The sequence below is a fragment of the Mirounga leonina genome, unplaced genomic scaffold, assembly GCF_011800145.1.
Source record: "Mirounga leonina isolate KUSES-001 unplaced genomic scaffold, KU_Mleo_1.0 Mir_170, whole genome shotgun sequence".
Lineage (NCBI taxonomy): Eukaryota > Metazoa > Chordata > Mammalia > Carnivora > Phocidae > Mirounga > Mirounga leonina.
In genome coordinates this window covers 9,017,563-9,032,620 of record NW_023270433.1, presented here as the reverse complement: position 1 = coordinate 9,032,620, position 15,058 = coordinate 9,017,563, and the positions used below count along the sequence as shown (strand labels likewise).

Sequence of the window (15,058 nt, the reverse complement as noted above, 5' to 3'; positions counted from 1 at the left end):
TATAAGCTTGCCTAAGACATGTCTTTAACTCCCTTGTACAGATGGGAACACTGAGGTCCTGGGAGATTTAGTCACACACTGAGTAGCCACCCTGGCGCTGAAGCCAAGGCTGACCCCCAAAACTATGCTTTTTATTTTCTTCAACCTCAGGTGCAGAAAGTTGAGTTTATCATACATCTCAGTTTCAGTCAGGGTCTTCATGGGAGGTCTGTCTCCTGACTTGTTATTACTAAGAAATTAATATGTGCCAACTCTTCTCAGAGCCCCATTGTGCACCAGGCTTGGTGACAGGACCCCATGCCAGAGGACCCACAGGTGGTTCAGGGACAGTTCCTGTCCTTGGGGAGCACATGGGCACATGGCAGCCAATTCCTGGACAAAGAGCATCCACTCTCCTGCCCCGCCATGCTGATGGGAGGAATTTATCTTAAGGAAAATAAGGTCAAAGGTCTATAAATGTGTTTGTATCAGAAGGATAATAAAGAAATGCATGCCTTTCAGTGAGGAATAAATGCATTATCATCTATCAGTTTAATGGAATACTATGCAGCCATTAAAATCGATGGTGCAGGTTTTTATTTATTGATGCGAAATGATGGCCAAGCTTTGGTGCTCAGATTTTTTTAAGTAGGCCATAAAATAGTATTTATAGAGATTCCCATTTTGAAAAACAGATATATGCTTATATTTTCTTGATGCTAAGATATACATATTTTTCACATTTTTTGCATTTCTGAAATCAGGATGTGCGTTGCAATTAATATATATGCTTAATGCAGTAGTTCTTTTCTCCCTAAAAGCTGTGTAATTAAATCAGTGATGCATTCTATAATCAGCGTTGTCCTGGAATCAAGAAATATACACACGCAGACACACACACACACACGTATGAAAAACTCCAGAAAGATATAAACTAAAATGTTAAAAGTTGTTAATTCGAGGTGATTTTCACTTTCTTTTTAAGCCTTTCTGTACTGTCTGAATTTTATAAACTGAGCTCACCTTATTTCTATCCTCTATTTCTATATTCGAAAACAAAGGTGCAGTTCCAAAAAGCAAAGCTTCTTAAACACTGGAGACCAGAATAATGGCTAACCAGAGCTCCCAACACAAGCTGTAGGGACTCAGAGGAAAGAGAGAGGAGTCAGGGAAGCTCCATGGAGGTGATGGTGAAGGAGCTGGGCTTCCTAAGACAGAAAGGATTTGGGTAGATGGAAAACAGGTTTGGGCACAGTAGGCCCAAGAGACCGCCTCAGAGGAAGCCTGGGGATCTGGAGCTGTCCCCCTGGCTGCAGGCAGATGGTGTGACTTGAGGCCATATAGATGACAGTGGTGGTGGTAGGTGGTAGTAGTTAGAGTGACAACACAGCCACCATTTACTGAGTGTTGACTCTGTGCCAGGTACTGTTCTAAGTTTTTCATAGGTACTTACTCATTGTCATGGGCTGAATTGTATTCCCCCAGCTTCATAAGTTGATACCCTAGACCTCTGTACCTCAGAGTGTGACTGTATTTGGAGATAGGGTCTTTTTTTTTTCTTCCAGTTTTACTGAGATATAATTGACATATGAGATAGGGCCTTTAGAGAGGTAATTAAGTTAGATTGAGGTCAGGGTGGGCCCTAATCCAGTGTGACTGGTGTCCTTAGAAGGGGGGATTAGGACACAGACATAGAGAGGGAAGACCACATGAAGATACAGGGAGAAGGCAGCCATCTGTGTGCCAAGAATAGAGGTCTAGGAAGAACCCAACCCTACTGACACCTTGATCTCACACTTCCAGCCTCCAGAATTGTGAGAGAATACATTTCTGTTGTTTAAAGTCACCCAGCCTGTGGTGTTTTGTGATGGTGGCCTTACCAAATGAATACACGCATCTACCCTACAACGAGCCTTGGGGGTAGGCATTTCTGTCCTGTTTTGCTATGTGACAGGCTGCCCTAAAACAGTGGCTTATAATAACAATTATCGTTTATTTTGCTCTAGGGCTTGGCAGGGTCAGCTCATCTCAGCTCCACGTGGCATGGGTTGGGGCAGATGGCTTTCAGGATGGCTCACACACATGGCTGGCCAGTTGGTGGCCCATGGTCAACCAGAACCTACAACCGCCTCTGTACGGGGCTGCTTAGCTTCTTTGCAGATTCAAAGAGTGAGCCTCCCAGGAGAACAGCACAGTGTAGGGGGTGAACACCCTCATGACCCAGCCTCGGGAGTCACATGGCATCACTTTTGCAGTAGTTGTTAAGGCACAGGAAAGGTCCACTCAAGTTCAAGGGGAGGGAACACCGTTCCCACCATCCCCTGCAAAGAGTAATGGTTCTTACGAGGCTGAGCTTGTAGAATGGGATCTACATCACGGTGGGCATCTTTGGAAAATGCAGGCTGCCATAGCAGGTATGTGATTATCCCCCCTTTACAGCTGAGGAAAGTCATGTAGAGAAAGAATTTCAGTGACAGGCTAAAAAATCAAGCGCGCGAGTGGTGGCATTGGTTGGGTTGGCGCTGGATCATGAAAAGCCTTGAATGCCAAGTTACAAGGTTTAGGTTTAAAGTAGGTAGGCAGTGGGGAGCCACTGAGGTTTTTGAAGCCGGGGGTGACACTGATAGATCTGTTTAAGGACAATCACTCAGGCTGCAGAAGGGAAAGAGGTGGGGAGACGGAAAGTATGATGGCCGTTAGGTGGCTGGGGCCACAGTCCTGCGGAGGATGCAGCCCAACCCGGGGCAGCGCTTGGGGGATGGAGGGGAGATCCCTGGGCACGAGGGTCTCTGGGTGGTGGACAGTGCCCGCCCCACCCCTCCAAGACCAGGGGAGCTGCGTGTGCCCTTGGTTCCTCCAACAGCCATTGCCTCCCGAGGTACCGTGCAGGTGGCTCGACCAGCCCTTCCCCTTCGAGCGTCAGGCCCCTCGCGCAGGCTCTCACCACCTGCTGGCTCGATCTCACGGCGCATAACGAGTCCTTAGTGTTTGCTGAATGAATGAAGGAATGGGAGAAAAGCCACAAAAGACAACATCCTAATAAACTGGGGGAGAAAAAAGGCAACTAGACCCTAAACATAAAACTGCACAGAAACGCAGATGTGGGGTTCCTACTTGGAAACCACGGCGGGAATGGGGAGCCAGGAGTTTGGAAGTGGGCGGAGTAGAAAAAAAAAACCACCTGAGCCGGGACGGGGCTGGGTTCTGATTGGACGCAGTGCGTGTCAGTCGCGGCTGCTCGGTCGGTGAGCCTATCCGCTGGCCGGCAACCGCGAGACTAAGACGCCAGAAGCCTCGCGGGTTCGAATCTCTCCCTGCGAGATCTCGAGCACGTTACTGCGTCTACGGACTCAGTTTGCTCGGCCGCGAAGTGGGGGCGAGAGCGGCGCGTCCCGCCTGGCGCTGCGGCGCGGACTCAGCGAGGCGCCCGGGGTCCAGCCGAAGTCGGGGCTCGGTAAGTGAATACCCATCACCTGGGACTTTTGCCCTGAGACCGGCGCCGGCAGAGGCCCCTGGCGGCGGTGACGTGTGTTTGGAGTAAAGATCTGCTCACATCCCACCCCCTGCCCTCTTTATCCCCTCCTCCCAGCTCCTGAAGGGCAGGGACTGTGTCCCAGGGCTCAGCCAGGGCCTGGAGGAGGGCTGGGGAAGGGCCGGGGAGTTAGCGGCTGCGAATTGTTAACGATTCCCTCTGGGGCTGTTCACAGGGCGCGGGCGGGGGAGTGCCTGGGGCAGAAAGGCAGCCACTGGCTGATGAGGTAGGCTGCCTCCTCTGCAGACACTCTGGACGCCAGCCAGGAAGCCCTGGCCCAGGGGAGACAGGTCAGGGGGAATGAGGGACTCCTAGCAGCCAGCAACCAGAGAGAGGAGGCAGGGAGGGGACATCTGAGTTGACGGAACGTGCCAGGATCCATGGCAAGACCTTCCAAGGGGAATGTCATCTTATTGTCCCTATTTTACAGATGGGGAAACAGAGGCTCAAAAACGTTACAGCTAGTTAGTGCTTTGGACCCAGGCTTGTCCCATTCTCAAACTGTGCTCTTTATCCTACCTCATGCGGCCTCTGGAGAGACTTTGAGGAGGGAGAGATATCTACACATTAACAAGGTGGACTCCCGCAGTGCTGTCTTAGGGCCAGAGAAAGGTGGGCGCCCTCACATAGGTCCCTGTGCCCCAGGTACCTCTGCTTGGGCTCTTCTTGAATTGGTCTGTGTTGCCCCTGAACCTCTGAGGAGCGTTCCTTCTGGATTCACCAGTCAGACCAGGGGTGGGGCGGGGGCAGCAAAGACAAAGTAGATTTCACTGCTGTGTGCCCGAGAGGCTGAGACAGCTGAGCATCCCCCGCCCAGCCAATAGTTGTGGCAGTGGGAAGCAGGTACCCAGGAGGATGGGGTCAGTGGAGAGACCCTTGCAAAGCAAACACAAGGGAGGAAGGACCACAGGATGGGCTGGTGTCCGCCGGATACCCCACTTTCTCTGTGGGGCCAGATTCACTCTCAGATTCCAGGGCCCTCCCCTTTGTGCCCCAGCACTGCCCAGAATGAAGTTCCACTATTCCCAAGAGTTCCCTGGGCTCTGGGCTAGACCTTGGGCTTCAGGCTGAACTCATGCCCATCTTTAGCCTGGTGTGATCTTCACCCACCTGGCATCCCTGCCGGTCACATCATGGCCCCTCAGCCATCCTGATCAGGGCAGGAAGCTCATCTGCTGCCAGCAGTGAGTACCAGAATTGGCCACACTGCTTTAAGGCCATCAGCAGCCCCACAGGGCCCCAGCCTTGCCCATACCCTCTCCAGCTGGCTCAGCTCAAGGCCAAGCTCTTACAGCCCTTTGGACACTGGTTCGAACAGCTCCCTGTCCAGTGGGCTGGCCTACAGCCAGGCCAGATCCTGAAAGATGCCCCCTTTCTTCCCCCCAACCCAGCATATCTAAAGCCCCTGTGCCCCACCTTCTCCTAAAGCCTGCCTCCCCCCATTTCTGTTGGATTTGACATTCGCCCTGTGGCCCAGACTCCCAGGACCACCCCCCTAGCCTTGCCTGGGGACCCTGCCCAGGTTCCAGCTGGCTGGCAAGCCCAGCCAAGCATCACGGCTCCCGAGACATCTCTGAGTGACAGGAAACAACTCGCTCCTTCCAAGAGGCGAAGCTCTGACAAACACTCACTAGGAAATAATAAAGTGGCAAAATAATTCTGCATCGGACACACTTACCAGAGCAGAAAGCGTCTGTGGAGGAGACAACATCTTGTACCATCTATCTTCCTTAAATCCCCACGCTGTGACAAAGTGGAGGGCAAAATCATGATGAATGATCAGACACATTTAGCCAGTACCTGTGCTCTGTAACGAGCGTGGCCCGGGAAAGGGGCTTTAATGAAGATCTGTGCCCCCACCCCAAACTGGGCCTCGTCGGAAACAAGTCTTTATTACAAAATTGGCGCCTGGTTTTCATACCACGAAGGATGGAGGCGCGAGGTGTGACATGAATTAACGCGGGCACTGGCAGGGTCAGCCCAACCCTTGCTGGCGGTACAGAGACAAACGGGTTCGGCTCCCGCCACCACCCTGCGTCTGGTTGACAAGGTGCCAGTCGCCTTCCGATTGTGCGGGAACACGCCTAGGTTTTGTTCCTGCCCGGCCCGCCATCATTTATTCTGCTGCCTCATTTGAATATGATGAATACTGTAGTCCTTTATTTGTTCACAACAACCAAATAATTGTAGATCCGTGGGCTTCGGGGCAATTAATCACATTTTTCCCTCCACCAATCCACTATAAACATGACATTGAACAATAAAGTACATTAACCTCTGCTTTGCACAAAACTTTGCTTATTTAAACACTGCAAGGTTATTTGTTTTCCTTCTTGCCGGGCCCCTACCATGAGGGGAGGGTGGTGAGGAGAGAAGGCCCCCCGCATAACCAGCCGAGGCTCTCTGACCCATCCTGGCCCCCGACTCAGCCGTGCACGGGGCAAGGAGCAAGCAGGTGTGGCTGCAGGTACGGGGTGGGCATCTCCAGGGCAGGGCCCGTGACTGTGAGCGTGTGTGCATATGTGTGTGAGTACGTGCAGGTGTACCTGGATGTGACTAGGTGTATTTGTGGGACTGCGTCTGTATTACATGCATGTTCATAGGCTCGTATATGTTTTTCTAAGTTTGCTCTCAGAACAGAGGTTCTGAGGACAAGACCTAAGGGTGTGTGCATGGTTATGTTTGCGTAGAGGTGTGTATTGTGTGTATATGTGTGCATAGATGTGTCCCTGTGTGTGTATAAGCATCCCTGTGTGTGCACATGTGTGGCAATTTTAAAATATGGTCGCATTTCTTCCTTCACAATTCTCCCATCAAGAGGTGGGGTCTCTGTCCTCCCCCGCCTGAATCTGGGTGGGCTTGTGACTGCTTCAACTAAACGGATGTGACGGAGGTGACACTGTGATTTCCAAGGTGAGGTCATAAAAGGCTGTGCAGCATCCACCTTGCTCAGAAGAACAGTCATTCTTGGAGTCCTGAGCTGCCATTTCAGAAGCCAGCTACTCCCGGGTCCCCATGCTAGAGAGGCCATGTAGAGAGACCACATGGAGAGGCCCTGAGACCTCGGGAGGGAGAGGGATGCCCGAGGAGCACCAGCGATGTAAGTCGTCTCGGGCTGGGTGCCAGACGTGTGAGCGAAGATGTCTCCAGCCATTTGATTCTCTCCTGCTGAGGCCCTTGTCGTGGCGGAGCAGTGACAAGCCAGCCCCACAGAATCCAGGAACGTAGTCAAATGGTTGTTGCTTCGTGCCACCAAGTTTGGGGGAGTTTGCTAGGCAGCAATGGATGGCTGGAACAGCATGTGTTTTCTGTGTGTGTTCAGTGCCCGTGTGAACGCGTGTGTGCATGCGTGCGTGTGTGTACTGAATGTGTGCCTGTGTCTCAGAATACACACGGTTCCCAGGTCAGGGCCTGAGAGTCTAAGCATGTGTGTTTGGTGGCGTGCACACGTGGGCATGTATTTGTGCAGATGGTGTATGTGAGCATGTACGCATGCGCACATGATGCATTCGTTCTTTCACTCAGCAGGTATTTACCAAGCACCTGCCGTGCCACCCACTCTTTCTTCTTTAGGGAACAAAACAAAGGTTGTGTCTTCATGCAGCTTTCACTCTAACAGAGACAGACAATAGACGATAGACCTAAACAATTTTTAAAAATTATGTCGTATGTTACATGGGCCAGGCAAGGGGATCAGCCAGTGTAAGGGCCCCAAGATGGGAGCACAGGTCCAAGTTCAAGGGTGAGCAAAGAGGTGGAGCAAGTAGGAGAGAGAGTTATAAGGGAATCGGTGTGAGCCAGGCGATAGGGGCCAGTTCACAGAGTCCTTGGCTCTCTCCAAGGGACTTGGCTTTTAGTTCTGGGTGAAATGTGGAGTCATTGCAGGGTTCTGAGCGTGGTGTTTTCTAACCAGCTTTTTTTAAAGGATCACACTGATGCTTTCAGAATAGACTCTGGGGCAAAGGCAGAGTAGGGAAACCAGTTAGGAGCCTAGCCCAGTAGTCCAGTAGTCCACGATAGGGGTGGAGGTGGTGAGAGGTGATTTATTATGGATATTTGGGGAAAGTCCAGGAAACAAGATTTCCTGGTGGATTGGAATGCGGGGTAAGAGAGTGGAGTCAGGGATGACTCTGAGATTTCTGGCTTGACAAACTGGAAGGAGAGAATCACCATCAGCCAGGACAGAGAAGATTCTGGGAGTAGTGGGTTTGTGGTCAGGCTAGATCAGGATATCTGTGTACCTCTGTGTCATCATATGCATGTATGTATATGTGAGGGTGTGTACATCTGTGCAAGTGTCTGTATATGTATTTGGATGCACTATGGGCTCACGTGGGTTTGTGTGCTTCAGCGTGTGTGTGGATAAACATTTGTGTCTTTAAGAATGTGCTGAGTGGGTATTTGCACTGTGTGTGTGTGTGTGTGAGTGAGACACACTTTCTGTGTCTAAGGATTGACTAGATATGCACAGCCATGCAGGGACAGTGCTGGGGAGGCCAGCCCCCCCCCCCCCCCGCCGCCACAAGGCTTGTCTTGGGTGGGCGGGGTGGAGGTGGGGTTCACATAGGCAGAGCTGTGCGGAAGAAGCTCCCAAAAGAGGACCCCAGAGCTGGGAGAGCCAGGCTTTCATGGAGCAGAAGTGCTGGGAGCATTTAGGCCCCCCATGGATGGGGTGAGCACCCTCTGCACCAGGGGGTGCCCACAGGCCGACAACAGGGAAGTGGCCAAATGGATTGTGCATCTCCACAGGATGGACTATGGCGTGGCCTTCGAAAATGGCATCTTTAGGGAATAAATATTTGGGAAAATTCTCCCCCAAATAATGATGCATGTAAAAGGCTGTTCTTCACAAATAAAAGAGAAGCCATCAGGTGCATACTCCGTCAGCTCACAGACCCCGGACTTCTTGCCTGCACTGTGCTGTCTTCCTTCCCACTGGGTTGAATGGAGGGGCTGCTCCATTCCTCACGGAAGCATCCCCACTTTCCCAAAAGAGCCCTGTTCCATCTTTCCTTCACTGAGGTGCTGACTGCAGCTGCCCAGTTGGGTGTGGTATTGTGTCTGGAGAGATTCATTCCTAGAACCTCAAGTACATAGTGTGCGGCCGCTGGTTTGGGGAGCACATTCTTTTCTATTGCAGTCAGAAGAGAGTATCTAAAACAGGACAACCATAGTTGTTTGTAGTTTCGTCATTTTGTCCCAAGGCTATCTTAACTCTCTCATCCTCTGCCATAAAATAGTCCAAGTGGATCTGGATTGCCTCCACATTATACAAAACATCCCATTAGATCGATGTAATAATAGATCATTACAACATGACTCCGCGCTCATATGGATGGACAAGCCAAATGTGGCTCATTCGCTGGAGGTTTTGGAAAGACACGTGCCCACCGGAAGGCGTGTATGTATTTACAGTTTATGTAAACAGTATTGTGTAACAGTAATTGTTTTTAAGATCTGTCTGCATCGCTGTGTGTCCTTATGACCCTTTGCTTCGTAATAATAGCGCGGGCCAACCCAGGGTGCCACTATCCTCCCACAAACCTGCAGCAAGCATTCTTGTAGATTTCCCATTGTGCACGTATGTTAGAATTTCCGTGGCTCCTAGTCTGTGTGTGTGCGTGCTTAATTTGCATAAGTACTATGGGACTGCTCTCCAAAGAGGCTTTACCAATTTACACTCCCATTGGCCATGTGTGAGGGATCCTATCTTCCTCATTTCTGCCATTAATTGGTATTACCCAGCTTTCTAGTTTTTGCCAGTCTAAAGGTGTAAAGTGCTATCTTGTTTTAATTTGCATTTCTTTGACTGCTAATGAGTTTGAGCATCACTTCATGTGCTTATTAGCTTTGGGGGTTTCTTTTTCTGTAAATTGCCTGTCATATCATTTGCCCATTTTTCTATTGAACTTGATGCCCTCTTCATATTGCTTTACAGAGTTCCTTGTATATTCTAGATGTTAATCCCTTGTCAGTTTTAGACTTTGAAAAAAATCTCAATCCTATCATCTGACTCTTAATTGGCCCATGTTATTTTTTTTATTAAGCATAAATTCTTAATTTTGATGTAATCAAATCCAGCAAATTTGTGCATGATGGTTTGCGCTTTTCAAGTTTTGATAAGTAAGCCTTCTTGCCTTTCCCTAAGCCCACAGAGGTCCTCCCACATCTGTTTCTGTTAACCCTATGATTTTTCGCTTTTACATTTAGATCTTTAATTTACTTAGAGCACTTGGTACGTGAGGCTAAACAGGGATTCGGTTATAATTTGTTTAGTAGATTGAGCTATTTTTCACTAGTCTAAAATCATCCATCCTCGTCCCATCTCCTTTACCCCGTTAAGTTCCCATGCTTATGTAGGTAGGTCTTGGAGTTCTCTGTGTTGTTGCGTTGCTATGTTTTCTGTTCTTGTGCTGACACTGCAGGAGGTCTTTTTTTTTTTTTTTTTTTTTTTTTTTTTTAGTACTATAGCTTTATAGTAGGTCTTACTGTTTGGTAGGGAAAGTCACCCCCTCTTTGCTGTTTGTTTTGCTTTGTTTTTTGGAAGTTGACTTAGTTCTTCATGTATCCTCCATTGTTCCATATAATTTTCAGAGTAGATTTACCAAGTTTCCTTTTCAAAGAAAATACACATATACACACACATATTACTTATACATATAACTACTTATGATAGGGATTGCAGTGAATTTCTTCATTAGTCTGGGGAGAGTTGAGTTGGTTATAATAAGATTAAATCATCCTCTCCAAGGCTTGTCAGTTTATTCAAGATTTAAAGTTCAGTTCATAGAGGTCCTTATAAGTTCTAGGTTTAATTCTCTGATAACTAATTTTTGTTGCAATTGAGATGTGATTTTTTTATTGTACTTTCTTCTGTTTATGATTTCTTTTATTACATATTATATTTCTTACATCTTCTGGTATTTCATTATTTATTACATTTTCTAGTTGGCTATCGCTGGTCTAGGAAAGTATTGATTTTTGTAGGTAAATCTCATGTCTGAGCAATCTTAGCTGAATTCTCTTGTTCTAATAATTGGTCTGTTAATTCTGTTGGTGCCTATCTAGATGGTTAGTCACATCTATAAATAATGACAGTTTTGGGTCTTCCCATCCAAATTTCACAATCTTATTTCCTTATAGTATTAGTTAGAATTTCTAATACTTTGTTAAACAGTGTGAGTTATGATTAGGGCCATCTTGTTTTTGTCCAGGACGTGAAGATATATATGCCTAAAATTTTTCTGTTATATATATTACTTGTTTGAGGATGCATAGACTTTATCAAATTAAATAAATTTTTTTTCTACTTTAAGTTTTGAGGTTTTTTTTTTTTTTTAATCAAAGGTACTGGACCTTATAGAATGCCTTTTCTGTACCAATTGAGATTATCATATATTATTTCTCTTCCTCTGTTAACTTTTTTTTGGGGGGGGGGAAGATTTTATTTATTTATTTGACAGAGAGAGGCACAGCGAGAGAGGGAACACAAGCCGGGGGAGTGGGAGAGGGAGAAGCAGGCTTCCCGCTGAGCAGGGAGCCCGATGTGGGGCTCGATCCCAGGACCCTGAGATCATGACCTGAGCCGAAGACAGATGCTTAACGACTGAGCCACCCAGGTGCCCCTCCCTCTGTTAACTTTGAATTAAATGGAAGAGTTTTCTGATGCTGAACTATCCTTGAATTCCTTGAATATTATGTATTATTTCTAATACATTTTTAATGTATTTTTAATACATTGGATTCAGTTAGTGATTTTTTTTTTGAGAGTGAGTGAGAGTGGTGGGGGCAGGGGCAGAGGGAGAGAAAGAATCTTAAGCAGGCTCCACACCCAGCCTGATGCAGGGCTCGATCTCACAACCCTGAGATCACGACCTGAGCTGAAATCAAGAGTTGGATGCTTAACTGACTGAGCCACCCAGGCGCCCCCAGTTAGAAATGTTTTGTTTAGGATTTTTGCATCTGTTTATAAGTAAAATAGGCCTACAGTTTTCCTTTTTGCATAGTTCCTATCTGGTTTTAGAAGCAGGATTATATTAACCCCACAAGATTAGCTCGACAGAGTTCGCTATTTCTCTGTTTTCTGGAACCACTTGAATAAAATTGAAAATAACTGTCCCTTAGAAGTTTAGTGGAATTCATATGCAGCAACTGCATAAAACCATCTGCACTCTCAAAAAAAAAACCAAAAAACCACCATCTGGGCCTTGGATTATTGTGGGGTGGGGTAGAGAAAAAGAAGATATCTGACTACCGGTTTGATCTTAGTATTTATTTGTTCAAGGTCTATTTATATATCTGTTCAAGCTTGCTATCTCTTGCACAAATTTCAACATTTTATATTTCCGTGTATATTCAAGTATCTCATATAGGTTATTCAATTTGTTAGAACAGATTCATAATACTCTTTTATCCTTGTTAGGTAGATAGTACTTCTATTTTGCTATTTAATTTTTTTTTTCAAGAAACACTTTTGGTTTGGTTAATCTCTGCTTTTTTTCTTCACTATTTCATTGATGAGTGTCTTTATCTTTATTCTTTCCATATTCAGTTTGTGCTGTTTTGTTCCTTTTCATTTTCCTGTTTCTTGATAATGATGCCATAAATTTCCCACTAACTGTTGTTCTTTGGCTTGTGTCCATAGTTTGGACAAGTACGTTTTTATTAGCATCTATTTCTAAATACTTCTTTGATATCTTTAGCACCATGGTAAAGTCTAGGGGCCCTGGAGCCTGTCTGCCTGGGTTTGAATCCCTGCTGAACTATTCACTAGCTGTTTGACCTTGGGCAAGTCACTTAACCTCTCTGTTCCTCACTTTTTTCATTTCTGTAACTGACATTTAACATTGAAATGAATATCAGCTCACGTAAAGACCGCCACAGAACATGACTGCATAAAGCAAGTGCTATGTAGATGTTAGCTATTACAGTTTCCAAGCATGTGGGACACCTTAACCCTCTTTTAATTGCTTTTAATTGTTAATTTCTAGTGAAATAGTAATCTTAGGGGAAGATTCCCTGTGTCCTCTGGAAAGACAGAAGGGAGAGACTGTGAGCCCATATGAGTTTGGAGACCTTGATTTATTAGTGTTACCAGTCTTTGTGACTGTGACATTCTCCCCCGAAGGCTTCCATGCTAGGTATGAGCAAGGAGAATGGGTTGCTTTCAGGATGGACAGCTGCAAGGTAGATGAAAAGGAAGGACAAATGGGTAAGAATGTCAAGGACACTGATGTGAAGAAGGTTCAAGAGATGATTCATGAAAGGCAGCACAGATTAAATGTGGGGTTTGAGGGAGAAGAAGGGTCAAGGATGACCCTCAGGGTTTCTACAACCAGATAGATAGAAGTTCTGGTTCCTGAGATGGGGAAAACAGGAGAACGAGCAATCTCGGAGGTAGACTGCAGAACTGGGATTCAGTTTTGGATACATGATGCTGGGTTTGATTTGGGCAGGCCCTGGAGTATGGGTGCGGGGCAGGAGAGGAAGGGATGAGAGGAGAAAAGTGGGCAGGTCCACTTTGAATGAGTGAGTATGAATATTACCATGAGTGCAAAGAGAGCAGTGGGAAGGGGTGTGTTAAGCAGGGGCTGGACATGGTGAATTCTGTGTTTTAGGATTACCACTGACTCCAGTGTGGAGAATGGTTATAGGAAGAGAGAACAGAGGAGGGAGACAAGTTGGAAGGGATCTAGCCTTACTGGACACTGAATGTCACCAGAGATGGATTCATGAGTGTGTAACCTTTACAGTCACACAGGGCTCTGCTTCATGCTCTGCTTTTGCTATTTTGAGATTTTATTAATAATTTTATCTCTGTTTTGTGAGTCAAGTCCGATGGACAAGGGATCGCGTGTATGGGCAGAGGAGATGTACACAGTATGCACATCTGCCGCAGTTCCTTGCTGCCCCATTTGCGTACAGCATTTGTGATGCCCCATGAGCACAGAATTCAAGTGGACTTACAGTCCGTGGGTCTCGCATGTTCATAACTGTTTGGTAGCCTTTACATTTGAAGAAAAGCTTGCCTGGATATAAAATCTGTGGCTCTTTTGTCCCCCTTAAATATTTGTAAAATGTTGCTCCATTTTTAAAACATAAAATGTTACCATCTGAAATCTTGATGCCACCCTAATTTTTTTTTTGCATAGAAGTCACTTGGACTTTTTAGCTGGGTGCCTAAAGGATTTTTATTTCATCCTTAAGGAACAATAATATCACTAAGAATAATAGGTAATTCTCATGGGACAGTGTGTGTGCTTCCAATTTTTAGATTCAAATCTTCTTCTAGTCCAAAATATGTTTTTTAATTCAGTTTTTAAGTACTTTCTCTGTTTAATCATTTAGGCTTTATTCTTTAGGGCCTTCAATTACACATATGTTGGATCTCCTTTGCCCGACTTCTAGATCAGTCACATTCTCTCAAATCCCTTTTATCTCTTCCTTTGTTTCTGTTTGACTTTCTTCACTTGTCTATTTTATATACTCTGTCTCCCTGACTGTGCCTGTCCCAGTGTTTACTCACCCTTGTATTCCTTCCAATTTACTATTTCTCTCTCTCTTTCTTTTTTAAAGTAGGCTTCATGTCCAGTGTGCAGCCCAGCACAGGACTCAGTCTCACAACCCTGAGATCATGACCTGAGCTGAGATCAAGAGTTGGATGCTTAACCGACTGAGCCACCCAGACGCCCCTTTGTTCCTTCTAATTTAATCCTCATTTCAGAATTGTGATTTTCTTTTCTTTGTTCTCCAGTTGCACCAGACTTCTAACAGTCTCCCTGTTGTCTGGCTGTCCTGTATCTGCGCTCTTCTACTTCTGGTCTGTGCTGCTGTTACAGAGCTAATCCCATGTTCTTAATTGCTTTCAACCTATTTAGCTTTGTGTCTACATGTCTTCTCTTTGTCTACCAGAATAGTATTTCATTTCTTTCCATCTTTTTTTTTCCCCCCTTGTAAAAGCCTCTGTTTGGAGTTATATTGTATTTCTCTTTTGTTTCTTAAATGAAAAAGATGTCATTTCTTAGATTCATAAAGAGAGGGTTGCTGTAGAACGGGGCACAGATGGGCCAAAGGGCTTCCCTACATTTTTAGTTGTTACCATGAAAGGCTTACATGTCAGTCTCTCTGTGTAACTGTTGTGTTTTTTTTGTTTTTTGTTTTTTTTCACTTCTCAGAACGAAGCCTGTGTCAGAAAAGCTTACTGCCTCTATCGCTGAGTTTCCTAGAGCTCTATGGGCCTTGATCTTTAAGATAATTCTCTAAGCTTCAGACTTTCACTGTCCAACATGGTAGGCAGTCACTAGTTACATGCAGCTGTGGAGCACTCTGAAGTGTATCTAATCCAGATTGAGATGTAAAATACATACCAGATTTCAAAGATTTAGTAGGGGAAAAAAGTAAAATATCTCATTAATAACTTTTATATTGATTATGTAGCAAAACAATAATGTTTTGAGTGTATTGGATTAATTAAGGGGCGCCTGGGTGGCTCAGTCAGTTAAGCATCCAACTCTTGATAGCAGCTCAAGTCATGATCTCAGGGTTGTG

General features: G+C 46.0%; 1 protein-coding gene across 1 annotated transcript in view; it reads left to right on the top strand.

Annotated features, from left to right (window-relative positions):
- The first annotated feature begins 3,286 nt into the window (after positions 1-3,286).
- The window catches only part of MVB12B (multivesicular body subunit 12B), a 269,437-nt gene continuing 257,665 nt past the window's right edge, over positions 3,287-15,058 (top strand). The window contains exon 1 of the mRNA XM_035015798.1: positions 3,287-3,433. The gene's annotated coding sequence lies outside the window, so the exon portion shown is untranslated. The remainder of the gene's footprint in view (positions 3,434-15,058) is intronic.